This window comes from Malaclemys terrapin, chromosome 3 (genome assembly GCF_027887155.1).
Source record: "Malaclemys terrapin pileata isolate rMalTer1 chromosome 3, rMalTer1.hap1, whole genome shotgun sequence".
In the NCBI taxonomy this organism is placed as follows: Eukaryota; Metazoa; Chordata; order Testudines; family Emydidae; genus Malaclemys; species Malaclemys terrapin.
This window is the reverse complement of record NC_071507.1, coordinates 79,981,172-80,008,087: the sequence shown is the minus strand read 5'-3', so window position 1 is coordinate 80,008,087 and position 26,916 is coordinate 79,981,172.

Genomic DNA, 26,916 nt, shown 5'->3' with positions numbered 1-26,916 from the left:
TTCCCCTTGGCCGCCTCAAGCACCTGCTTGCTGGGCTGGTGCTGGAGTTGGCCCTGGTTCTCTCTGCTCTGCCCCAAGGACTCATTCAGGGAGCCTTCAATTGCTAGCCTCAATAGCAAAAGAATGGGGTTTGCAGAGTCCTGAGTGTGTTGCCAGTAGGGTTGCCACCTGTCTGGTTTTCACCCAGACAGTCTGGGTTTTGGCTTGTGTGTCCAAGTGCCATTTGACAAGCCCTGATGTCTGGGGGTTTTTACTGGGGGAGGGGGAAACAGAAGAGCAGGACCAGGGCCTCGAGGTTCAGTTACCAGCCATTAGAAAGGTAGCCACCCTAGTTGCCAGTGGCCAGTAGTTTGGGGCAAGTTTCCTCCAGTGGGCACAGATAAGGCTCCTTCATGCTATAAGCAGGTGATAGTGATTCATCCTGGAACCCCTGGGTAATCCCAACAGTGTCACAGTGGCCATTGAGAGATTGCACATACATATTACCTATAAACTAGGAGAAGTGTTAGGCTACGGAGGGCTGCCAACTTTCTGACTGAACAAAACCAAACACCCTTGCCCCGCCCCTTCTCCGAGGCCCCACCCCGCTCACTCCATCTTCCCCCCTCCCTCTGTCACTCTCCCCACCCTCACTCACTCACTCATTTTCACCGGGCTGGGGAGGGTCCCTTTTCGACTGGGTGTTCGGTTGAAAACTGGACACCTGGCAACCCCTTATCTCTGATGCTTCACCGACAGTAATATACTTTGTGTGTATGTGTCTATATGTGCACGCTGTGAAAGCAGAATGAATTATATTGTAAAAATAGAATGGATTAAAGAAATGCTGTATGTACCTCTAAGCAGAAATAAGGAATGCTGAAATACAGGTGTCAGGAAAAGGAACATTAAGGCATAAACAATGAGTCCACTTAAGCTAATGGTGGAACATCAGCCGGAGATCTGTAAAAGTCAGTAAGAAAATTGAATATGTATATCTAGCCTCGGGTAAACTTGTCAGTTCTGCTTTCTTTGTCCTCTTGTTAAGTTCACGCCCTTTTTATCTGTATAAAATAAGGTAGTGTGGGTCTTGGATAGTGCTCACGTTATCTGAATGTATTAGCAGAGCGCTGTGCTAATAAACTGAGTGGTCTAACAAATTGGGAGTCCTGAATCTAACTTTGACTACGCACAGGAGCCAGCCTTCAGAAATTCTATCCATTTGAGAGGTTCTAGTTTCTATCCAAATCCCCCATTTTAAAGAAAAGGAATATCTCTGGAACTGTTGGAACTATAAGTGTCTGCCCAGTGTGTGTATACATATATTTCTCTCTACATTTTCTTGTTTGTTTTCTTCTTTGTGTTGTATTGTAAAATCTATGTACGATCCCATCAAACCAGAGCGGGGATTCGTGGATTTCACAGATAGAAGCTAACCGATTTGATCCTTAAGGAACAATAGTCACCGGGGATGGAATTCACCACAGTTTGAGAGCAAGGCCCTTCACTCCACACAAGTGCTTCCACATGGATGGTGATGGGCAGAATACATAATCTTCAGATAGACAAAATCTTCAGATAGATGGGAATTTCATCCTAAATCCCATCATGGGCATGAGGGAGGATGAACATATGAGGTCAAGTACTGGTCACATTCAGGTCAGTTGACAAAATCTTCATTAACTTCAATAGGGTTAGGATTTGGCCCAAGTTATTCTATTAATAACAGATATGTCTTGACACGGTCCCAACATACAGGATTTAGATTACGAGTAAATAAGGCCTGTATTCACTTCTCTTGGGCAGCTTCTTCCTTCCTCTGACTCCTGCTGTTTTTGCCTTTTCTTTATCTACTGTAATATCTGAGTGACTTCCATATTAACCCCGCCCCCACCCCCAATAGCAAAGGTCCTAGGGGATTTCATGTCTCCCTTTATGGGTCAGATCTCTGCTTAGCATAAGGAGGGGTTTGGGAATAAGGGGATGTTTGAATTGTGATTGTCACTTGTGATGGAAAGGCTTTCTCAACTGACTTTGCAACATTTCCTTAAGATGGTTGGATTCTGGATTTGCCTGATCTCCTCTGGAAGATAGCACCATCGTCAGATCCCCTCAGAGAATACTTTGTACCCAGCTCTCACATGCCTCATTCTAGGCTTTGAGATCTGCATTATCCCAGAGGAGTGCAGCTGTCACTGTGGTTCACAGAGCAAAACTTGATCTTTGATGTGAGGTTTGATCCAACAGGGCTGGGGGGAGGGACATGAGGTGCTGCCTCTATGTGGTCCCACCCCTGCTCCTCCTCCTCTTCCCCTTGAGGACCACCCCCCTCTGTGGCCCCACCTCCTGCTCCTCCTCTTCTCTCTGTGGCCTGAAACTGAGGCTACCTGACTTCTTGCTCTCATTTTTCCCAACCACCCCAACCATTTTTCCCCAGCCCCTCAGTTTTCCTCACTAAACAGCCCACTCCACTCCAGCCCACCACAGACAGATACATCCTCACTCCAGTTCCCTCCCACCAACTTCTGATTGACACCCTGCTTGCTCACGTTCTCTCGGCCCACATTTCAGGATATCCAAAGCAGGGCCGGCGCTTCCATTTAGACGACCTAGGCAGTTGCCTAGGGCACCAGGATTTCGGGGGGCGGCAATTTGGCGGTGGGGGGTCCTTCCGCGCTCTGGGTCTTCGGCGGCAATTCTGCGGCGGGTCCTTCAGTCGCTCCGGGACCCGCCGCCGAAGTGCCCTGAAGACCAGGAGCGTGGAAGGACCTTCCCGCCGCAGAATTGGCAACGACGACCAGGAGCGTGGAAGGACCCCCGCCTAGGGCGCCAAAAACCCTGGCGCCGCTCCTGATCCAAAGCTATTGTTCAAGGGGGAAGTGACTTATGCAGATGACACTGTTGACCACTTGGGTTTGCTACAATATATAGTTCTCAGGGTTTAAAACCCCCACCTATCCTGCTGAGACAATTCCTTTGAAGAACAGTGAGATTTTGGGATTATTATAAAACATTCCCTTAGTGCTAGACAGGTGGAATTTAAAGAGTCCAGAATTGTACCACCTTCCGTATAGTTTTTAACTCAGTGTGGATTTGGACTAAACCACAACAAGCCACATGTGCTCATGCAAATGCAGAGTCCCATGGAAATGAATATTCTAAAGCACATCGATTGACACAATGTTAAAATGAGTAAAATGACACAAATTATGGTTTTGCAGTTCATTAAGAAAGCTATTTGCATATGACAGCCTTGCTCAACCACCTTTGCCAAGTTGCACCAATAGGCATCTGATTGCACTATTCGGAGTTCATGAAAAACAAAAAAGAAAGAAACCCCCAAAATTGTAACGTTTATCCCTGGTGGATCATTCCATTAGTTCTCTACATTCACTGATCTTTGGAGTGATGCTAGCTTTGAGAGGCACTGTGTGGTGTAGTGCTTAATGCATGGAACTAGGAAGTCATGGATCTGCCACTGACTTGCTTTGTAGCAGCCTTGGCAATTCAATTGTGAATGTCAGGTGTCAAGCCAGTGACTCTGATCAAGTTATGAACAATGGATATATTGGGCTATTCCATAAACAAAAGTTGTTTCAAAAGCCTATTAAATTGCTAAGTGACAATGTGCTATTGTATCACTTACACAAACCAAGAGATTGAAAACAAGGAAACGAATAGTTAAGAACATCTTTAATCTTCCCACTGCCCCCATAAACATGAACCTGTGATTGTGATATGTACAAAGAACTGCAGAGTTCATTTTTACATAATGTTAACTGATTTTTGAAATAAGCCTTTTTATTTAGGGACTTCCCCCTTTCAAGAAAAGAAGATAAATAGAAATAGTTGCTTTTGTTTATTTGTAAACAAATGAGATGGAGGGACAAAGGCACAGATCCTCACAGGCATTAACAAGGGTTAAGTGCCTAAATACCTCTGAGGAGCTGTGCCAAAGAGATTATTAAAAACAAAGGAGTGAGCAGCCCGGTCCATGCTAATAATGGCTGGAAACCAAAATCCATATTGCCACAGCAGCATGCAGATTGTTGTGGTAAAGACTGCTCTCATTTGTGTTGGCTAGCAGTGGCCCCTAGTAAGCAGAGTGGAGGCATGTTTATAGTCTCCTCCTCTTCTGAACTAGCTAGTGGTCTGGAACAGACACAGGAGGAAGTGCATGATGCACTGAGTGACAGGGTGTGACTGTTGTCATTCCTATGTACACTCCTCCAGTACCACCAAAACCTTTCCACTTGCATTTGGTCTCTGCAGGCAGAATGCTTCTGGGGAAATGGCCTGTCCCACCCCATTCCATTCCACTGCAGCAGTGGCTTTCCAAGCTACAATACGGATCACAGTAAATTAGGACTTGATGGATAAAATAAGAGATGAGCAACACTACCTGTTGATTGTAAACTTTGTGAGGTAGAGATTATCTGTGTTACATATGTACTGTACCTAGCACAACAGGGTCTTGGGATATAACAGGGATATGCACAGGTACTACCACAATACAAATAAACCCACCCCACCACTTTGCAGATTATAATTTTTATATAGTATCTTTCCTCATGAAGCTTCCCAATATACTATGAAGTTATTTAGTATGAAAGCATTTAATGAAAACATTTACATAATAAAATACACAGATTATAATTTGCCGTCATAAATATGTCAGCATTCAAAAATTCTAGGCCCTGATCCATAAACTATAGAAGTAAATGGGAAACTTTTCTATGGGTTTCACATTTGTCTAAGAGCTTATCGGACATATATAATATTTGATTCCATAACTTCTCTACATATTCCGAAATACAGCCTTTCAAACCTTTTCACAGCATGGACCACACCTTCGAAGTTTGTCTCCCATTCTCCATCGCACAGACCATCCTCCCATTTTTGGTCAGTCATCCCTGTAGCAACTACTGCATTTTAGAAAGTAGAGGAGCAATATGAGGAAAGTATTTGCTGTACCTTTAGCTGCTGTTAATGAGATGCAACAGCTGGAAATAAAACAGACCACCATGTGACAAAGCTTCCTCTGGTTACCAGCCAGCATTCCACAAATCACAGTTTGGGGCCTGCCAAATTAGGAAAGGCACTCTTTGCACTTGCAGTCCTTCAGTTAACCTGATTTGTGACTCTCTTTTTCAGTTTCTGTGTTTTTGTTACGTCTTTGTGACTATGTGGATTTTCTTCATATCAGTAACCATACTTTACCACAGGCTTTCAGGGCCAGAGTTTTGATCTCTGTTCTTACCACTGTAAATGCAGAATAGCTCCATTGAGAAAAAGGTCTTTTACAGGTTAATCCCTTCATTTGTTACCATAAGTCATATGTGGAATACCAGGTACATAAAAAAAAGCACTGAGTGTTGAATCACATGCCACAGTACCTGGTATGTGGTACAAGGGAAGCTGCTAATAAAAGCCTGACATATTAGCAATAGAAGGTAGTTTTGTTTTTAAATACTGCAAAGCACAGAAACCATCTGTGTAATGAAATCCTGAGGCGACCTATTCGAAATTCCAATGCTTTTTAGCAGTTACCCCCAGCTGTGCTACCTTAAAAGCCTGCAGTGCAGTTTAACTTTTACCATTGGAAGTCAATTTAGATATAGAGCTAGAGGCCAAAAGTGTGTTTAAGATTGCAGGCTAATAGTGACAGAGGCTCAAAGTAGAAGGGAAGTGGAGATATGGCACAAATTCCTTACCTTGATAATTAGTTTAAAAGTGTGGGCAGAGGATGAGTGATAAAGGTAGTCCCTTCTCCATTTTAAAGGACCATTTCTCTTCTTATTGAGGTTAACAGGAACACATCTATTGACACAGGACTGGGCCCTAAGTATTTATTGCTGACCAATAGTTGTAATTGTAATGTCCTAATGTATGTATAATTTGTATATTAGTGGTGGCATAAATGGAATATAGGCATACATTAGAATTTCAAGTAATCCGAAAAGGTATTGTGTATTCATGAGTGGTGCTGACAAAAATGGTGCATACAGGTGTGTCTGGAATTTTCAGAAGGTGGACAATTTTAAGAGGGAAAATGCTAATTTCAGGAAGGTTAATAGTGCAAATTCTGGTATGTGCTGTACACCAATTGAAAGACTGTAACATAATGGATGAGGTGTCTGCAATTCAGAGGTTCTTTTTCCTTTCCATAGCATGGTAAGATTCTGTTATTAACTCTAATCATCTGTTTTTTCCTCTAGATAAGACACAGAGGATTAAGATAATCACTTTACTGGTTTCAAAAAAAAAAAAGAAAAATGTAGTTGATCAGAACATTTAACACGAACAAAAAGAGCCAAGTTAGAAAAAGAAAGGCAGTTGTTTGAAGGTGTGAAATCAGAGAGCCAAGTTACAGAGGGTTTATCCATTTAAATGGCCAAGTTAAACAAGACAATTGCAACTAAATTGCACCCCTTGTCCACTGTCATTCATAAAGCCATGCCCAAGTTAAACAGGACACAATTGAGTTGGACTCCTTTATAACTTGTTTTAAAGGTGTGATATCTACAAAAAGAGCCAACACTGAACCTTTTTTGTAGATGTGAAATGGTTTTGATTAGCTCTTTTTAGACTGCCAGCCTGCTAGTGTGTTTTGGATGGGTCCTGCCAGTTGAGTCTGTATTTTCAAACACGGGCGTAGCTAACAGAAGATCTGCAGGTGCAGAGTGCGGCTGAGAGGATATTGTTCCTGTGGAAAGGTGAATCACTCTGGGGAAAGTGACACAAAGGTTCTCCTGAAGTGTTTAAACAAGAGTCTCCACCCTTTTAGCATGACTGCCCTTCTGGGTCCCAACTGGCATCAGAAGCAGAAAGGTCAAAATGCCACAAGAAAGTACAGATGGGCTCAAGCCTCAGAATTGGGATCTGGGTTTCAGACACTATGAAGTATGGGGTGCTCACATGATCTCCTAAAAATGCTGCAAAAACAAGCTCTCTTAGTCTGAGTTTGGAAGAGGGAATGCTGGAAATGACAGCTGATCTGGGTGTTCCCCTTCCCCTGCAAAAAGCTTTGATGAAGAGGATATTGTTTTAGTTTTCATTGAAGTTTATTTCAACTTTGTTTTGGGGGGGGGATTATATTAGAAAGTTAAACACTGAAATGTTTTGTTTCCAAGAAGTATAATTTCAGTTGCCAAAACCCATAAAGTGTTTGTTTTCAGGTTTTCATTAAAAAATAAAAAACCTTCTATTTGTCAAATTGTTTCACTTAATTTTTTCTGCTTAAAAAGTGTTTTAGTGGAAAACTTGCAGCTGTCTCTACTGGAAATCTTGTAAGATGCCCTATCTCTGGGAAATTTTTCCAGCCCAAGTTTGTATCTTCTAAGGATTGGGATTCAGAATTTTGGGTACTTCACCAAACCTGAATTCAGGTGTCATTAAGAATGCTTGCAAGAACTCACCCTAAAAAAAGCAAGCAGTGAATTGGCTTTCTATCCACTCCAGTCAGAATGTTCATTGAAAACACTGTTGTCCATTTTAACCCAACCAGATACTTAAAGTTTGGGGCCCTGTGGGTCTTCCAGGTGGGAGCAGAAATTGCTGGTAGTCAGGTATCTTTGTAAATAAACAAACTTGCAGAGACCGTACAGAGTCCTGTGTCTCTAAAAGCAGGAGGAATCAACTAGCACAGCGGTTCTCAAACTGTGGGTCAGGACCCCAAAGTGGGTCGCCACTCCATTATAATGGGGCCGCCAGGGCTGGCGTTAGACTTGCTGGGGTCTGGGGCCGAAGCCCAAGGCTTCAACCCTGGGTGGCCGGCGGGGCTCAGGTTGCAGGCCCCCTGCCCAGGGCCGAAGCCCTTGAGCTTTGGCTTTAGCCCCTCTGCCCGGGTCAGCAGGGCGCAAGTGGACTCAGGCTTCAGTCCCCCCTCTTGGGGTCATGCAGTAATTTTTGTTGTCAGAAAATGGTCATGATGCAATGAAGTTTGAGAACCCCTGTAACAGGAAACAGCTTCTTTTGCTCACAGCACCAACGCTACTCTTTTTGCCTGCTCCCTTGACCCAAAAACCTTTCCCCTGTTTTCTTCTAGGGTCTGCCACTGCTTTCAGCCGCTCCTTTGGGCATCTGTACTCATAAACTTCAGAAACTTCTCTTACGTGCAGTTTATGCCTACAGTTATGCTAATTGAAGGGTAAATTCACACCTATCAACCTCAATCCCATAACAAGGTTTCACCCAACTCATAAAACTATCCTCCCAATGGTTATTTGATTAATGGTGGCTATATTCATAGCTACCTATGGCAGCCCATAGAGATAGATTATCACATCACTACCCCTTCTCACCCGGACTAGGCCAAGTAACCGGATTTTATCTTTGTGGGATGCCACAAGTGGCTATAAAAATAACCACCTCACAAGCTGCTGCTGCCGCCAGAGGTTGCAGGAAAGCTGTAGACCTTGCAATCCACACGATAGGTAGGAGAAGAAACTACGGCTCTGAGTCCACTTGAGAGGCAGTCTTCAAATATGGGAGTAGCTAGGCTGCTCTGAAGGGGAAGTCTGCCGGGCAGTCATATGGAGCAAAAGTGGCTCCTTCCCCCAGGAAAGCAATTTCTTTGCTTTCTCTCTCTCTTTCTCATCTAAGCAGTCTCATTAGAAACAAACCAGGGAGGCCAAGAAAAGCTAAGAGCAGTGAAAACAACATTTCAATAATCCATGCTAGCTACTGTAGGTCTACAGTCTAGGTAGATTTTCTGCTGGGTATACAGTCAATATTAGTGCATTTGAATTTAAACAAAACCCAACAACAGCCAAGAATCGGTTCTGCAATATAAGAGCCTTGGTAATACGGCACTTGATTTCACTTTGGATGGTTTCTAGGTGAGTTCCTCCCCTTTTGCCCCTCAGAACACAATCCTGTGGATGGTTGAGCACCTGCAACATCAACTAATGTCAACAGGAGCCAGCTGCATGTGCTGATCACCAGGACCTGGCTTTGAAGGAGCTCCTACGCCAATTTACAAAGGATGAAACCAGTGCACTGGTTTGAGAACTCATGCACATTATGCCTCTGGGGCAGACATGTGTAGCCACAAGAATCCATCTCTACAAAGGATACCAGTGTATGATTCCAGTGAAAACATCCCTATTTGACTATGCACCTAATGGCAGCAGATTTACAACCTTGCTTGCAGCTAAACCTGCTAACAGTGACATAATGCAAGAAGCATTTAAAGGTGCAAACCATGGTATTAAGTTGATTATTTGAGAGGCACAGCGGGAATAAGTGGAGGAGCCCTAGGGGCTGAGTGGATAACTTAAGAAATGCATTCCTCAGTGATCAATGAGAACCTCTGGCCTGCCCTCAGTTTGGTGTCATGGTGCTTAATACTTAAAACTGCAAGATAGCAAGTTAAACTCTAGTAATAGGAATAGCAGTCAGCTTTGTGCATGAAGTCACTGTCTCTCAGCATGAGCAACCCAGTTTGTATGTTAACTGCAGACAGTTGGTGATAGAAAGTAATTAGAAAACAGAACAAGGTGCATGGATTTTAGGGAATCAGCTGACAGCAAATCATTCATGATAACACTGTGGTTTAAGGTGCACATCCACGCCCTCCAGCATTGAAGTCAGGCTGCCTGAATTGGAATTAATTTGCAAACTGGATACCATCAGATTAGGCCTGAATAAAGACTGGGAGTGGTTGGGCCATTACAAAATGTAACTTAATCTCCCCAATACTGATTTCCCCCTACTGTAACTCACACCTTCTTGTCAACTGTCTGAAATGGGCCACTCTCTTACCACTTCAAAAGTTATTTTTCCTCCTCATTAGACTGACCTCATACTTGGTAAAGCAACCCACATCCTTTCACGTATTTATACCTGCTCCTGTAATTTTCACTTCATGCATCTGATGAAGTGGGTTCTAGCCCACGAAAGCTTATGCCCAAATAAAGTTGTTGGTCTCTCAAGTTCCACATGGACTCCTCGTCGTTATAACCCTTTAGTCATCTTGCTCTCTATACCTCCCTTGATAATTTCCAATTCCCGCTTTCCCTCCCCAACGTCCCATCACCTGAGTTTACTGGGCATATTATCTTTATCAGATTATGTGCAACTGTTTGTTGATCCCCAGAACTATTTCAAGCAAATCTTGTGCACATTATATTCTAGGGTACTTCTCATAAACCTGCCCTATGAGATTAGAGTACAATAGTGATGGGCCCCAGGGCAGAACTACATGCAAGACCCTTACCCACAGAAACAAATATTGGGGGAGGGAGAGAAGGGGGACACTGGAGTGGGTGGGAACTGGAATTCAGATTGTCGAGAGGGAAGAGAGCTACTTACATGAGAGAGGTCACAGGGAGCGTCTCCTGACAACCCTCTTGCTTACAGCACATTCAGATACCACCAGACTGATGTTCACAGTTGCTGACTGTAACACAGAACAGGTTCATCACCTGCAGAGCACCTCCTCATGGCCAGGGGTGGCTCTACATCACTCCCACCACACTTCTCAGGGCTCCTTAAAACTCCATAGTCTGGTTGGGTGCTGGAGTGACTTGGCCCTCTGGCTGAGTCCTTAACAAAAGGTCACCCCTTCTGGGGAAAAGAGAAGTTCCTTAGTCTAAATTCAAAACAAAAACCTCAGTCTTTGCCCCAGTCTCAAGCTAAGTCCAACCCCTCCTTCCCAAGCAGCTTGTCCTCTCTAAGGGCTTGTCTACACTTACAGCACTGCCCTGGTGTAGCTGCAGTACTTGTGAAGACACTCCCTATGCCGATGGGAGAGCTTCTCCTGTCAGTGTAGTTATACTGACATAAGTTTGTAGTGTAGACCAGAGCTCAGTCTTCTGTCCCCAGTTTTCAGCCCTTCCCAGCTCTCCCACAGCCTCTCCTGAGCACCGGTGCGTTGCTCCATGCTCTTTCCCAAGCAGATACTCCCAGGCTTTCCTACCTGGAGTCCTTCACAGGCCTCTGCCTGCCTTGTGCTTTCCTCTCACTCCTCCCATCCTTCCTGCATTCACCTACCACCACCAATTCTTCCCCCCAGGCTTCTGCGGGGTAGATAAGGTAGAGTACTGATTGGGTCACATGACTCACCAGCCACATGACCTTTATCTTCCCCACCTGGGGCGGAGAAGTTAGCTGTGTCACACAGATGGGGCTGAGAGTGACCCATCTCCCTGTAAAGGATCAGCCACCCTGTGACACTGGCTAACCTCTGCTAGTCCCAACTAATAGTACATAGGGCATGATCCAGTGTCCACTGACATCAGCGGTTGGGGCTTTACATTGATGTCAATGGGCTGTGGTTCAGGCTGAGACGGTGGTGGTGGGTGCTATATAAAATCCTAAGGTAGATACGGATGAGCAAACTTGTAGAACTGGAGATGCTGTGAACTACTCTTGGTGATCCTAAGACAAGCTGGCGTTCAAGCTGAACTTTCAGAAACAAAAAGTTTGTGGGTTTGAATTTAGGCAAGATAGCTTCCCTTATCCCCAGTCAGAACCACATTTGAAATATTTCCCTCCCCTCACAGGGGTGAAAGTCCAGCTCTTATAGCATACATGTAAGAAACAGGGCTTGAAAATTAGGCATGGAAATCATTCTGCTTGCTTTTCAACCATGTCCAGCTGCTCACACTGCAAGCCCTGGAAGTGTGGTGAGATGAAGGAGGAGCCCTGAGATGGAAAGGAAAGATGGATCTGAAAGAGAAGAGGGTGGGGTTCTGCAGCAGGAGCGACTAGCAACAGAATAAGTGAGAGAATGGAAGACTTGGGTGGCTGAATTATGTTACCTTTGACAGCACTCTTTACTGGTGTATGTATCCTGTCAATGCACACGTGTGCCTGCACATGTACTCCTTGCCTCCTGACAGACTGGCTGTGCCTCCCTCTCACTGAATTCCAGAGATGTTACGTGTCCTTCAGAAAGGGAGAACTATTTATGCCACAGGCATAAATAAATCCAGAGAGCATTTGCAATAACACAGATTGCTAACGGCCCAATCTTGATCCCACTGAAGTCAACGACAAAATTCCTATTGGTTTCAGTGATAGGTGGATCAGGATCTGAACAGCGCAAGGGGGAACACAACAAAGACAAACAGAAATAGGCGGAAGAATGAACTGACAGAAAATAATCTTGGTTTCCAGGAGGAGCGAGGAATTGTTCTGGACAGCTCTGTGTGTTTGTCAAACTTTCAGCAACACAGGAGCAGGCGGACCCTTGACGTACATTCAGCACCTTGATCCTGTGGTCTGTGCATGTTAGAACTGCATAGATAGATTAGGCAAGACAGATTTGTGCTTGATTAAAAAAAGAACAGGGTGAGGATTCATGCTGTGTAATAATTTCTATTTGTTATTTAAAACCACATCACCTTTGTTTTTCTTTCAGATGCCAATTCATGTCTGCCCTTTGACTGGATGAACTTAACATAAGAACATAAGAACAGCCATACTGTGTCAGACCAAAGATCCATCTAGCCTAGTATTCTGTCTTTCAACAGTGGCCAATGCCAGTTGCCCCAGAGAGAATGAACAGAGCAGGTAATCATCAAGTGATCCATCCCCTGTCGTCCATTCCCAGCTTCTGGCAAACAAAGGCTAGGGACACTATCCCTGCCCATCCTGGCTAATAGCCATTGATGTACCTATCCTCCATGAACTTATCTAGTTCTTTTTTGAACCCTGTTATAGTCTTGGCCTTCACAACATCCTCTGGCAAAGAGTTCCCCAGGTTGACATACCAGTATCATAATCATTGGTAGAAGTATCACAGGATAGCCTAGAGATGCTAACTAAGATCTGGATCCCCATTGTGCCCCAAAAGGGACTTTTTTTTAAAAAAAGAAGCAAAACAAATTAAAGCCAGGGTGAGCCAGGGAACATCTGAGTGCTGCTGACTTTAGCAGATGTCGCTGTCGAAGCTGATCCGGTTTCACTAAAGGAAACTCCGTTAATGCTGGAATAGTGTGTCAGTTGGTCTGTGATGGAAGTCCAAGGGTCCCCATCTTGCAAAGAAAAAACACAAGTAGAGGATTAAGTTGCCACACTGTATTTTTGTTTTTATATTAATAATGACATTTTTAAACCACATGTCAGCCTGTTTACATGCGAAGTGGTCACATTATACATACTAAAAAATCCCAAATTCTCCAGCTACAATTCCTTAACTACTAAGCTTCTGGAGGATGCAGCAGCCTTGTGTTCATTTCTGGCTACAATGCTATTTGTGCCAAGCAATGCATTAAAAATGTCAGCCTTCAACTATATATATATATATATATATAATGTTTGCATTTGCAACAAGAGACTTGAAAGATTTGGTTGTTGGGTGAACCTGTCCTATTGCAATCAATGGGAGTTTTGCTGCTGATTTCATTGAGGCTAAGACTTTACCAGGTATGTATTTGAACTTATTCATATCTTTCAGTAAAGAAATCTGGCTGAAAACATCACAAGAAAAGGCTTTCTTGCTAGATTTCCAGTATTGCCTGGTTTCAGCTGATTGGAAAGACTGCAAGAATTGTTCCTGTATGATAATTTGGAATTTCTGCTTCTGGTAGCAGCTGAAATCAAGACTTCAGTCCCAGAGCACCCACGGAGTCGGCATCTATGCCATGTCGTCAACATTACAGAGCAGTTCAGTGTCCAGAGGAAGGCAGGGATACATACACACGTTCACATTACAATAATTTTGCATTTCTGTAGTATTGCCCACCCTAGGATTGCAAAATACTTTACAGACAATAATCAGTCGATCCTCACAACTCTCTTGCGACAAAGGCAAGAATTATTTCCACATTTCACAGACAGGGAAACCAGAGTTTAAGGCTGAATCTGAACTGTTGAAGTCAATAGGAAGGTTGCCATTGACTTCAACTGGAGCAGGATCAAACACTAACATGATTTTGCCCCAAGATCATTTAGCAAGTAAATGGCAGAACTGGGAAACAGACCTCAGACTCCTAGCTCTGTGCTCTAAACACGCTCCCTCTTCCTGAGTGCATGGTAGGAGAGTGGGAAGCAGCCAGGTCAGAAATAGCTCAAGTAAGCAGTTCCATGGCACCTTGCAGCAAGATCAATACTAGGAACAATGTCCTTCAGATCCTCCAAGAGGTCAGTCTACCTCAGAGAGGTCAGAGCTTTACAATGAAAGCACAAGGGCATGACTGTGCCAGGGCACATGCTGAGACAGTTTGGCACAAACAGAAAACCTGTCCTGGCCTGGAGCCACCTAGTTTACATTAGGTTTAGGGAGCTGGGGAAAATGCTATTTCAATCAGCAGGGCCCGGGATCCTTCTGAAATGGGGGGTTTTACAAGGAGCAGGTTTGCTGCTGTGGATTATAACAGCTGGGGCCAAGCCAGCACAAGCTCTATCTCTTTGTTTTCATTGGCACTGATCTGTGTATGATCAATAGCGTTGTTTGGACAAAGGGGAAAATACCCTGTTGAACAAAGAGCATTGATTGCTCAAATCAGCGTCATTCTTTTCAAACCAGAACAGCCATCAAAGTGAGCAAATTAGGCGAAGGCAACGGTCTTGTTCTCATGCAAACATCTTTAATTCAAGAAAAGTAAAGGATAATCGTAATTTGCATTTGCAGCCATGGGATGATCTCAAAGCATTTAAAAACACTTATTGAATTAATCCTCAAAAAGAAGAACAGGAGTACTTGTGGCACCTTAGAGACTAACAAATTTATTAGAGCATAAGCTTTCGTGGACTACAGCCCACTTCTTCGGATGCATAACTCTGAAACCTGAATTAATCCTGTCAGCACCTTCCCCCTCGTCCGGGAAGCATTATCTTCACTATTAATCATGTGGGCAACTGTAACAGAAGTGGCAAGTGACTTGCCCCAGTTACCCAGTGACTCAGTGGAAAGGCTTGAAATACAACCCAGGTGTTTTGGCTCCCACTCAGCTGGTAGAATACTTTCTAAGACCTTGTATTTCTCCAAGCTTTCCCTGAGAAATCTGAGGCTCATTAAATGCATTTTGGGAAAACAGGACATTCTGAGATAGGAATATGATGTGGGTTTAGAGATTCAGGGTCTGGGAGATTTGACACCAGATTTGGGATCCAACTTAGTGTGGGGGTCCACTTCTCTCAATTCTGCAAGGCTCCAACACTGCCTCATTTCTCCCGTGGCCTCCAAATCCTTCCATATCTTTCAAGTCATGGGGTCTGTCAGGTCCAAAAATTGAGAAGTTGTTGAGAGATATCTATCAAGCAGATTACGGGAGGACCTGAAAATCTGTAACATATTCCTGGTTAAAACATGCAAGAAAGTTCTCACTTTTCAGGACTCTTGAATTAGTTTCTATTCTGATGAGTGTCATATCCTAACCTCCTTAAAGAGAAGAACTGCCTTTTCCTGGGGAGGTCATACTTAGCTTGTCTGCAGAGAAGCAGGATGCTAGATTGACGGGGTCTTTCCAAGGTTATAATCCGTTTGACCCCAGGTAAAATTTGCTGGCCAGACATGTATTTTCCTATTGTCAGAAGAAGCTCACTTGTGTGTTCAGCATGCAGAATAAAGACTTCATTAAACAGTAATGGACATGGACACTCTGGAGACTATAGTTGTCACCAGTCTCAGATTTGGCAGTGCCAGTGTGCCCCCTGCCAAGTGTCCGACAATGGCTTGTGACACTGTGCTGTTGCAGGGTAGCATGATGATGCAATATCAAGACATCATCATGATGCAAACATGGTATCATGGTGTGATGGCTTTGTCCTGGAAAACAATGGTTAACTCAGGCAACCTACATAGAGAGTAATGACTAATGGCCTAATTCACTTTCCCTGGTTTTACACTGGTGTAGCTATTAATGTCAGTGGAAGTACTCCTGGATTTACAGGGGTGTAAGTGAGAGCAGAAGCAGGCTATTATGGACCTAACAGAGAGAGGCATTTACGTTCTGCTTCACTCCCGTTCCCTTCATGAGGAACTATGAAACCCTATGGAAACTGAGGCAGTAGTTACTGCCTGTTCTATTTGTTCCTACCGTCCGGTGTGGACTTTATGGAATCGACAGCATTATTATTATCTGTATTTGGGGATTTGCTCTTGGAGGTTTCTGTCTGTACCTTGCAGCTATAGTGCATCTTGCTTTAATTCTCTCGTCTCCTCCCACAGATGACATCATCTGATGTAATGAAGGGTCTTTTCTGTCTGACTGGGCTAGGCTGAATATTGGTTGGATTTGGTCCCTAAGGGAAGCAGGTGTTTGCTCAGAGCCATTCCATCCCCAGAATTAGGCTGGTCAAATCCCTTCAACTTGCTGCGTTTTTTGTTTGAATCTAAATGAGATTTGAGGGTTCTGAGGAGCAGGTGGGATATGCTGATTATTTGAATCCTTGTTGTTTGAGTGCATGATGAGTAGTTTATTTTTTCCTTTTCTTTCATGTTCACATGATGTTTTATACTGATTTCCCCTCCACATGTTTATTGCCAGACAGAGCGATATAATGGACACTGTGAATTTCACTCACAGGGGCTTTTGTAAGAGCTTGATATGGCTGGATTGCGAACTCAGTAAGAGGCAGTGTATGTATCTAATCCTAAAATACAATAACAGACTTCTTCTTGGATTATGTTGAGTTTGCTTAATGTATGATTGCTTATTGTTCGCTTGTGTAATGATGCACACGGGGTTTAGCAGAATTTGAAAATATTAATGAACATGATAACATTTTAAATAATACATCATCCAAAATCCTCCCATAGCTTAAAGGAATACTGTCAATATAAATTCACATTGAGCAGGAAAATAAAAAAAGATTTTCCCTTATCTGTGTTACTGAGGGTATGACTACACTAAGAAATTAGGTCGAATTTATAGAAGCCGGTTTTATAGAAATCAGTTTTATACAGTCCATTGTGTGTGTCCCCACATAAAATGCTCTAAGTGCATTAAGTCGGTGGACTGCATCCACAGTACCGAGGCTAGCATTGACTTCCGGAGCGTTGCACTGTGGGTAGCTATCCCACAGTTCCCGCAGTCTCCGCCACCCATTGGAATTCTGGGTTGAGATCCCAATGCCTGATGATGCAAAAACAGTGTCACAGGGGGTTCTGGGTACATGTCGTCAGGCCCCTCCCCCTCCGTCAGAGCAACGGCAGACAATCGATTCGCGCCTTTTTACCTGGGTTACCTGTGCAGACAACATAGCACGGCAAGCATGGAGCCCGCTCAGCTCAGCTCAGCTCACCATCACCATCACCATCACCATATGTCATCTGCATGCCGGCAGACGTGGTACTGCATTGCTATACAGCAGCAGCTAGTTGTCTTTTGGCAGTAGACGGTGCAGTATGACTGGTAGCCGTTATCGGCTATCTGGGTGCTGGCAGACGTGGGGCTGCATTGCTATACAGCAGCAGCTCTTTGCCTTTTGGCAGTGGAGGGTGTATTACGACTGGTATCCGTCGTCGTTGCACTCCTCAGTGATTTCAGTCAGAGGCACCTGGGCAGACATGTTTTGTCTCCTGGAGACTCAGTCCTGCCGGAAGTCCTATTGAACTGTCTTGACGATGATGGCTAGCAGTCGTAATACAGCATCTTCTGCCAAGCACCCAGAAGATGCCGATGGCTATGAGTCATGCTGCACCGTCTGCTGCCAGCCTAAGATGTAAAAGATAGATGGACCAGATTTGTTCTGTATTCATTTGCTTCCCCCTCCCTCCATGAAATCAACGTCCTGCTAAACCCAGGGTTTTGAGTTCAATCTTTGGGGGGGCCATTCTGTGTGACAGTCGTTTGTGTTTCTCCCTGATGCACAGCCACCTTTGTTGATTTTAATTCCCTGTAAGCCATGTCGTCACTCGCCCCTCCCTCCCTCCATCAGAGAATAGCTTCACACCTTTTTTCAGCCCAGACGCCATAGCACTGGGATCATGGAGCCCGCTCAGATCACCGCGGCAATTATGAGCACTATGAACACCACGCACATTGTCCTGGAGTATATGCAGAGCCAGAACATGCCAAAGCAAAACCAGGTGAGGAGGCGATTGCAGTGATTGCAGCGTGGTGACGAGAGTAATGAGGAAATTGACATGGACAGAGACCTCTCACAAAGTACAGGCCCCAGCAATGTGCAAATCATGGTGTTACTGGGGCAGGTTCATGGCGTGGAACGCCAATTCTGGGCCCGGGAAACGAGCACAGACTGGTGGGACCGCATTGTGTTGCAGGTGAGGGACAATTCCCAGTGGCTGCGAAACTTTCACATGCGTAAGGGCACTTTCATGGAACTTTGTGACTTTCTTTCCCCTGCCCTGAAGTGCCAGAATACCAGGATCAGAGCAGCCCTCACAGTTGAGAAGCAAGTGGCAATAGCCCTGCGGAAGCTTGCAACGCCAGACAGCTACCGGTCAGTCGGGAATCAATTTGGAGTGGTCAAATCTACTGTGGGGGCTGCTGTGATCCAAGTAGCCAATGCAATCAAAGACCTGCTGATATCAAGGGTAGTGACTCTGGGAAACGTGCAGGTCATAGTGGATGACTTTGCTGCAATGGGATTCCCAAACTGTGGTGGGGCGATAGACGGAACCCATATCCCTAACTTGTCACCGGAGCATCAAGCCAGCGAGTACATAAACCACAAGGGGTACTTTTCAATGCTGCTGCAAGCCCTGGTGGATCACAAGGGACGTTTCACTAACATCAACGTGGGATGGCTGGGAAAGGTACATGATGCTCGTGTCTTCAGGAACTCTGGTCTGTTTCAAATGGTGGAGGAAGGGACTTTCTTTCCGGACCAGAAAATAACTGTTGGGGATGTTGAAATGCCTATAGTTATCCTTGGGGACCCAGCCTACCCCTTAATGCCATGGCTCATGAAGCCGTACACAGGCAGCCTGGACAGTAGTCAGGACTTGTTCAACTATAGGCTGAGCAAGTGCCAAATGGTGGTAGAATGTGCATTTGGATGTTTAAAAGTGCGCTGGCGCAGTTTACTGACTCGGATAGACCTCAGCGAAGCCAATATTCCAATTGTTATTGCTTCTTGCTGTGCGCTCCACAATATCTGTGAGAGTAAGGGGGAGACATTTATGGCGGGGTGGGAGGTTGAGGCAAATCGCCTGGCCGCTGATTACGCGCAGCCAGACACCAGGGTGGTTAGAAGAGTACAGCAGGGTGCGGTGCGCATCAGAGAAGCTTTGAAAACCAGTTTTGTGACTGGCCAAGCTACGGTGTGAAACTTCTGTTTGTTTCTCCTTGATGAACCCTTCTCCCCCCCTCCCCGGTTCACTCTACTTCCCTGTAAACTAACCACTCTCCCCTCCCCTCTTCGAGCACCGCTTGCAGAGGCAATAAAGTCATTGCTACTTCACATTCATGCATTCTTTATTAATTCATCACACAACTAGGGGGATAACTGCCAAGGTAGCCCGGGAGGGGTGGGGGAGGAGGGAAGGAAAAGGACACACTGCAGTTTAAAACTTTAAACTTTAACACTTATTGAAGGCCAGCCTTCTGATGCTTGGGCAATCATCTGGGGTGGAGTGGCTGGGTGGCCGGAGGCCCCCCCACCACATTCTTGGGCATCTGGGTGAGGAGGCAATGTAACTTGGGGAGGAGGACTGTTGGTTACACAGGGGTTGTAGCAGTGGTCTCTGCTCCTGCTGCCTTTCCTGCAGCTCAACCATATGCTGGAGCATTTCAGTTTGATGCTTCAGCAGCCGGAGCATCAACTCTTGCCTTCTGTCAGCAAGCTGACGCCACCTATCCTCTTCAGCCCGCCACTTGCTCTCTTCAGCCCGCGATTCAGCCCGCCACCTCTCCTCTCATTCATATTGTGCTTTTTTGCACTCTGAAATTGACTGCCTCCACGCATTCTGCTGTGCTCTGTCAGCGTGGGAGGACATCTGGGAGCTCCGAGAACATATCATCCCGAGTCCGCTGTTTTCTCCTTTTAATCTTCACTAGCCTCTGTGAAGGAGAAACATTTGCAGCTGGTGGAGGAGAAGGGAGAGGTGGTTAAAAAAGACACATTTTAGAGACCAAGGATACACTCTTTCACGTTAAATTTTGCTGTTCACATTACACAGCACATGTGCTTTCGTTACAAGGTCGCATTTTTCCTCTTATATTGAGGGCTTGCCGGTTTGGTGTGAGAGATCACTCACGCAGTGCCAGGCAACAGAATTCAGCTTGCAGGCAGCCATAGTAAGCTACAGTCTTTTGGCTTTTTTAACCTTCATAACATGTGGGAATGGTTTCAAACAGCAGCGCCCTCATTTCCCATACCAAGAACCCATTGGGTTGGCCATTTAGAATGGGTTTGCAATGTAAAAGGAGGGGCTGCGGTTTCCGGGTTAACATGCAGCATAAACCCAACTACCCCCCATTCCCACCACCACACTCCCAATTCTCTGGGATGATCACTTCACCTCTCCCCCCCACCCCGTGGCTAACAGCGGGGAACATTTCTGTTCAGCCGAGCAGGAACGGGCACCTCTGAATGTCCCCTTAATAAAATCACCCTATTTCAACTAGGTGACCGTGAATGATATCACTTTCCTGAGGATAACAAAGAGAGATAAGGAATGGATGTTGTCTGCATGCCAGCAAACACCGGGACCATACGCTGCCATGCTTTGTTATGCAATGATTCCAGACTACGTGCTACTGGCCTGGCGTGGTAAAGTGTCCTACCATGGTGGATGGGATAAGGCAGCCCTCCCCAGAAACCTTTTGCAAAGGCTTTGGGAGTACATGAAGGAGAGCTTTCTGGAGATGTCCCTGGAGGATTTCCGTTCCATCCCCATACACATTAACAGACTTTTCCAGTAGCTGTACTGGCCGCGATTGCCAGGGCAAATTAATCATTAATCATTAAACACGCTTGCTATTAAACCATGTGTAATATTTACAAAGGTACACCCACCAGAGGTCCCTTGTGTGCCCTCAGGGTCTGGGAGCACACCTTGGATGAGTTCAGGGGTTACTGGTTCCAGGTCCAGGGTGATAAACTGGCTGTTGGGGAAGCCGGTTTCTCTGCTTCCTTGCTGTGAGCTATCTTCATTGTCTTCATCATCATCTTCCTCGTACCCCAAACCCACTTCCCTGTTGCATGATTCTCCATTGATGGAGTCAAAGCACACGGTTGGGGTAGTGGTGGCTGCACCCCCTAGCATGGCATGCAGCTCCGCATAGAAGTGGCATGTTTGCAGCTCTGCCCCAGACCTTCCGTTTGCCTTTCTGGCATTGTGGTAGGCTTGCCTTAGCTCCTTAATTTTCACGTGGCACTGCTGTGCATCCCTGTTATGGCCTCTGTCCTTAATGGCCTTTGAGACTTTTTCTAATATTTTGCCATTTCGTTTACTGCTACGGAGTTCAGCTAGCACTGATTCGTCTCCCCATATGGCGAGCAGATCCCGTACCTCCCGTTCGGTCCATGCTGGAGCTCTTTTGCAATCCTGGGACTCCATCATGGTTACCTGTGCTGATGAGCTCTGTGTGGTTACCTGTGCTCTCCACGCTGGGCAAACAGGAAATGAAATTTAAAAGTTCGCGGGGCTTTTCCTGTCTACCTGGTCAGTGCATCTGAGTTGAAAGTGCTGTCCAGAGCAGTCACAATGAAGCACTGTGGGATAGCTCCCAGAGGCCAATAACGTCGAATTCCATCCACACTACCCCAAATCCGACCCACAAAGGCCGATTTCAGCGCTAATCCCCTCGTCGGAGGTGGAGTAAAGAAACTGGTTTAAAGGGCCTTTGAAGTCGAAAAAAAGGGCTTCGTCGTGTGGACGTGTCCAGGCTTAATTTGATTTAACGCTGCTAAATTCGACCTAAACTCGTAGTGTAGACCAGGCCTTACTATCAGTGTTATAACCTAATAGGTTATTCGCAGTGAAAGACTTACCTGGGGGCCTGATTCACCAGTTTTACACTGGTTTAGTGGAGTCACATCAGTACAAATCTAGTGGAATGTAAAAATAGACATTAAATTAGGTGAACACTGGTGAATCAGCCTTTTTACAATTTGAACTATTGGTTTATGTTCTACAGGCCAGCCAGGGTGGGCATGAAACTGCAGTAGTCAATTTCACTTTCTGACCATAGTTATTTTCTCTTTCTGGTTCCCCTGCACTGGTGTATAACTCTGCAGCATTTGCAATTCCAACATTGCAGTGGGATCTTTAAATTAAAAAAGAAAGTTTTTATGAATGTTTAATTAATGAATGCAACACATCTGATCTCTATCAGGGTTTTCTAATTCCTCCCCTTCCCGTATTTTTGCAAAATCTAAATGTTGGGCCTAAACTAAACTAACAGCCCTTTAATCACTTACCAGCTGGCCCTAAGAATCCTGCATTATTGACCCCCAGGCACTCCATCAGCTGTAAGAAGTATTTGGATCAGTTAAACATTCATCCAAACTCCCCTTAGCCTTCTTGAGCCTTATATGCTCTATGAACTGTCAGTGGGAACTGGTGAACTGGAACTTCTTTCACCATTTTGCAAGGAAAATACAAACTGGTTAAACCTGGATGTCAGCTATATGGAAATCTCATCATGGTGACAAAGCTGGGACACTAGACTTCGGGAAGTTAGGGCAGCAACTATCTCACTTTTCAAGGCCGCATTCGTTTTAAAATCAATACTGCCCCAATTTTGACACCGAAGGGCTGATGAGGGAGTTGCTGCATACAAGCAACAGTCATTGAGGGCACTGGGAGCTGTCTGTATGATGTGGCTGCGTAACCGAGCACCATATGCTCACCAAAAATAGCTCTAGCGCAGAACCGATGCATTTTCTTTCAAGTGCAACCAGTGATCAGCTGCCAAAATTTGAGCAAGGGGCTTCCTCAAAAATATTCTGCCTCAGTCCACTAAGTGACATTTTGTGTAAAACATTCCAGCCACTCCATATTCATGCACCATCCCCAAGTCCATCCTTTCTTCCACTACTGGCTCTGCACCTCTCCTCTCCTCCATCCAACATGCACCCCCCTCGCCATAACCTCATGGAGGCTCCTCTAGGTAGCTCCAGCAGCAGCGGTGGTGGCAGGTGGGTGTCCTGTGTTAGCAGCTTGGCCACTTGAGTCGCAGGAGCAGTCAGCAGCCATGGGAATGGAGAGGTTACGTGGATGTAGCGATTTCCCCAGGCACTCCCACTGGCACTGGTAGGGTTTGCAGGCAGGGAGTCCTGTTGGTAGCGTCTGTGGCAGCTGCCGCACAGCAGCTGCCTGAGTCATCTCAGTCCCAGCCCCAGAGACAGCTGAACATTTTAACAAGCCGAATCAGGCTTCGCATTTTGGGCCTGTGAAACATTTTTGTGCCACCCACTGCCCCACCATTGTTTCTTGGAGAAACCGTGCAAAGACTTTGAAGAGAGCTGGAGTAAAAGGGGAGAAGGTGGCGAGCAGCGTGTGTGTGAGAGAGAAAAAATCCTGAATTCAGCTTTCCATGAGAAATCTGAAAACTTACACCTCTTTGGAGAACTTCTAACCATTATTTGCTTTTCCGCCTTGTCGATCCCCCATTTCCTAGTTGTGGTTGGGCCTGGAAGAAGAAACGATGAAATATTGAAAAAAAAAAAAAAAGTCGTCTTGGCATTTCCCTGTGCAGGACTAGAATCAGGAAGCCCATTAGATGCAATGGTGTGGGTGCAGTCTGAAAACCTAAGTAGAACAGAGGACCAGAAATCTCCCGAGAATGCCTCTTCTAACGTCTAGCTAATCCATTTTCCAGATACCTGAGGATTGGATCATTTGATAATATCTCAGCTTCTAGGTTTTTACCCCAAACAAATCTCAGTCTTTTTAGGGATGATTCAGAAGTGACCCTTTATTAAAGGCAGTTCTAAGAGAAATCTCCATGCTGTGCAGTCTGGTTTGTTCAAACTAATGATTTTCCTGATGCATACAGTGAAACCAAATGGTATTGATCAACTCCACACCCCACCTCCTTGCAGCTTTGCAATATTACACAGAGCTTCACTGAGAAAAATGCTTCATTAGTGGATGCTATTGATTGGAGGCTGTGATTAATTCCTTCCTCCTTTCGGGTGCACCTCTGTAATAAATTCACTCAATTTAAAAACCTTACAACCAGTAGGCCCAACCGACTGAAAGGAAGTGACACTTGACCCTCCAGTCCTGCTCCTTGTTGCGGTCGAGAGATTTTCTGCCGCATCCGTATAAACATGATAATACATAGCACTTGTACAGTGCCTTCCATGAGGGCACGTTAGAAACACAAACGTATTTAGACTCTCTAACCCCTGAGAGATAGGGAAGTACTATTGTCCCCATTTCACAGATGGCAGTAACTGAAGAACTGATTGATAAAGTGTCCTAACAGGCCAAACAGTGAATTAGTATCAGAGCCTGGATTGGAGCCTAGATCTAGAGGGCCCCCCCAGTCATGTGACCTAACCAGTAGGCCACACTGCCTCCACTTCGCTTTCTGTTCCCCTTCATTCTTGCTCTCTGGCCCCTCCCCATCCCTTTTCCTCTTATTCACTACAGGACTGATCCAAAGATGGACAGACTCCCATTGACTTTTATAGGCTTTAGATCAGGCCCTGTTTGCACTCTTCCTCTAATGCTGCTTTTGAGTGAAGCAAGGCAAAATCAGCACTGGAGAACCAGACCGAAGCAGCAAAGCTGATCTCTCCATGATGAAGGCGCAGGAGTAGTGCTCCCAATCGAATGCTCAGTGTCAGCAGTAGGCAAGGAGCTCTCCTCCAAGAACATTCCTGCCTTGGGCAAGTATTTCTATTCAAAACAGAAGTTAAACAAAATAAATCCATGCATGCAATACAGATACGACACCACTACAACCAGACCGGCTCGGCTGGTGGCTTCCCTGGCACTAGAACTGAGCCTGAGCCACAAAGCTCAGATCTGGATTTTGGTTTGAGCCCATCTTTAACTAGTTCAGCTTGTGCGAAGTCTCAGCCGCGAAGATACCACGCTCCAGATAGTAGCTTGATTCACTCCTGCACCAATGGGAGCAGCCATAACCCATGGGAGGTCAGGCAGTGTTTACAGTGCCATCCTCCTCAGAAACTCCACCAGTCAGGGAAGCTGTCAGTGTCAGATTCATAGTTGCTTAGAGTTTAAAGCCAGAAGGAACCATTAAATCACCTAATCTGACCTCTGATAACGTGCATGCAGTTATCTCTGTAATGAGCCCCATAACTATAACTTGTGTTTGGCTAAAGCATCTCTTTCAGAAAGGCATCCAGTACTGAAGACATCAAGAGATGGAGAATCCACCACTTCTCTTGTTCCTATGGTTAATCTTCCTCACTGTTAAAAACGTGTGCCTTGTCTCTAATTTGAATTTGTCTGACCGCAGCTTCCAGCCATTGATTCTTGTTATACCTTTCTCCGCTAGATTAAAGAGTCCTTTAGTACCCAGTATTTTCTCCCCATGAAGGTACTTATACACTGTAATCAAACCACCTCTCAATCTTCTTTTTGATAAGCTAAACAGATTGAGCTCTAAATCTCTCATTGTAAGGCATTTTCTCTGAGCTATCAAATCATTTTTGTGGCTCTTTTCTGCCCCCTCTCCAATTTTCCAACATCCTTTAAAATGGACACCACAACTGGATGCAGTCTCCGGTACAGGTCTCACCAATGCCTTATATAGAGGTAAAATCACCTCCCTATCTCTACTCACTACTCCCCTGTATAACATCTAAGGATCACATTAGCCCTTTTTGCCATAGCATCACACTGAGAGCTCATCTTGAGTTGCTTATTCACTCATTGCTTATTCCCCGAGATCCTTTACAGGGTAACTATTTTCCAGAATACAGTCCCCCATTCTGTAGATATGGCCTGTATTCCTTGTTCCTAGACATAATAACTTTGCATTTGGCTGCATTAAAATTCATTTTGTTTGAATGGGCCCAGCTTACCAAACAATCCGGATCGCTCTGCATAACTGCTCTGTCGTCATCATTATTTACCATTCTGCCACTCCATGTAATCCGGAAATTTTATCAGCAGTGTTTTTTTATTTAATTTCAGATCATGTTGAATAGCACTGGATCTAGAACTGTGGAACCCCACTAGAAACACCCCCATTTGATGATGATTCCCCATTGACAACTACTTTTTGAAAGCTATCAGCTGGTTAGTTCTTAATCTGTTTAAGAAGTGATTTTTTGATATTGTTTAGTGCTAATTTTTTAGTTAGTATGTTGTGCAGTATTAAGTCACATACCTTACAAAAATCTAAGTATGTTACAGCTACACAGTTACCTTTGTCAACCAAACTTGTAATCACACCAAAGAATTAAACAAGACCTATTTTCCATAAAGCCATGTTGACTGGCATTAATTATATTCCTATCCTTTAATTCTTTATCAGTTGAATCCTGTATCAGTTTTTCTGTTATTTCGCACAGAACTGATGTCAGATTAACTGGTCTGTAGATACCCAGGTCATCCCACTCACCCTTTTTGAATATTGGCACAACATAAGCACTTTTCTAGTCTTCTGGAATTTCCCTGTATTCCAAGATTTATTAAAAATTAACATCAACAGCAAAGAGGTCTCCTCTGCCAACTCTTTTAAAACTCTTGGGTGCAAGTTATCTAGGCCTAATTATTTAAAAGTGTTTATCCCTAGCAGATGTTGTCTAACATCCTTCTTAGTTATTAATGAACTGGAAAGTACTTCATCATTCTCATGATACAAAAATATCATGCTGCTTCTTTCCAAATACAGAACAGAAACATGAATTGAGCACTCTGCTTTTTCTGCATCATCATTAACAATTTTACCCCTCTATCTAGTGATGGGACTATCCCATTGCTAGGATTACTTTTGTTCCTTACATACTTAAAACCTCCATATTGCACAGATGGTGCTGTCACAGGGCATCCCTTCACCTTGCCTGCAAGTACCACTGCCTAGCCTGTTCTTGTGGTCTCCCAGTCACAACCATGTGCGGACTATTTGTCTTTCACCACATGTGCAC